Source organism: Nannospalax galili, unplaced genomic scaffold (assembly GCF_000622305.1).
Source record: "Nannospalax galili isolate Female #2095 unplaced genomic scaffold, S.galili_v1.0 scaffold4607, whole genome shotgun sequence".
Taxonomy (NCBI): Eukaryota; Metazoa; Chordata; class Mammalia; order Rodentia; family Spalacidae; genus Nannospalax; species Nannospalax galili.
Genome location: NW_008356457.1, coordinates 5,237 through 6,462, shown reverse-complemented (window position 1 = coordinate 6,462; position 1,226 = coordinate 5,237).

Genomic DNA, 1,226 nt, shown 5'->3' with positions numbered 1-1,226 from the left:
GGGCTGGCAGACAGGCAGGTATATGCATGCCCACCGTGCCCAGCTTGTTTTCTTTTTTAAATATTTTGTTTTTATTTTTTATACGTATGAGTGTATTGCTTGCATGTATATAAGTACACCTGTATGATGCCCACGGAGGTCAGAAGAGGGTGTTGGATCCCCTGGAACTGGAATCAGACTGTTGTTAGCCACCATGTGGATGCTAGCAACCGAACCCAAGAGCCTTGCATGTTCTAGACAGGTGCTCTCTGACTGAGCTGCTTCAAGGACCAATTAATCTGGGAGTCTTTATTTTTTTTTGTCTTTTTGAGACAGGGTCTCCCTGCAGCTCCAGCTAACCTAGAAGTCTCTATATAGACCAGGCTGACCTTGAACTCACAGAGATCGACTGCCTCTGCCTCCAGAATTCTGGGATTAAAGGCATGCGCCACCATGCCTGATCTAATCTGGGAGTCTTTAAAAAGTTTCTTTATTTGAGCCAGGCAAGGTAGTACTTGCCTTTAATCCCAGCAGTCGGAGGCAGGCAGATCTCTGTGAGACAGGGCAAGCCTGGTCGACATAGTAAGTTCTAGGACAGCTGGGGCTGCAGGGCTGTCTCAAAAAGACAAAAAATAATAATAATAATAATAATAAATAAATAAATAAAATATTTTTTAAAAGGAAGCCTCTCTCCCCCAATTTTTTTTTACGTTTTATTTATAATTTTTATTTTATGTGTATTGAGTCTCTTGTCTGCTTGTGTCTAAGTGCACCTGTGTCATGCAGTGCCTGTGGAGGTCAGAAGAGGGTGTCCGATCCTCTGAAACTGGAATTACAGATGGTTGTCAGCTGCCATGTGGCTGCTGATACTTGAATCTGGGATCTCTGGAAAAGCAGCCAGTGTTCTTAACCACTGAGCCATCTCTCCAGCCCCTTAATTATTTTTTTGTGTGTGTATGAGTGTTTTGTGTGCATATATATAAATGCACCCATTTATGCAATGCCCTCATAGGCCAGAAGAAGGTGTTGGACCATGGACAGTTGTTAGCCTCCCATGTGTGTACTGGGAACCAAACCCTGGACTCCTAAAGAGTAACCAGTGCTCCTAACCACTGAGCCATCTCTCCAGCCCAATCTGGGAGACTTGTAAGAAAATAGTAGCAAATATTTGGCACTCTGTATCTTTCCTTCATTGATTAAACTAATACTTTATGTAGCTAGTAAAAGCCAGTGCTATTCTAGAAGCT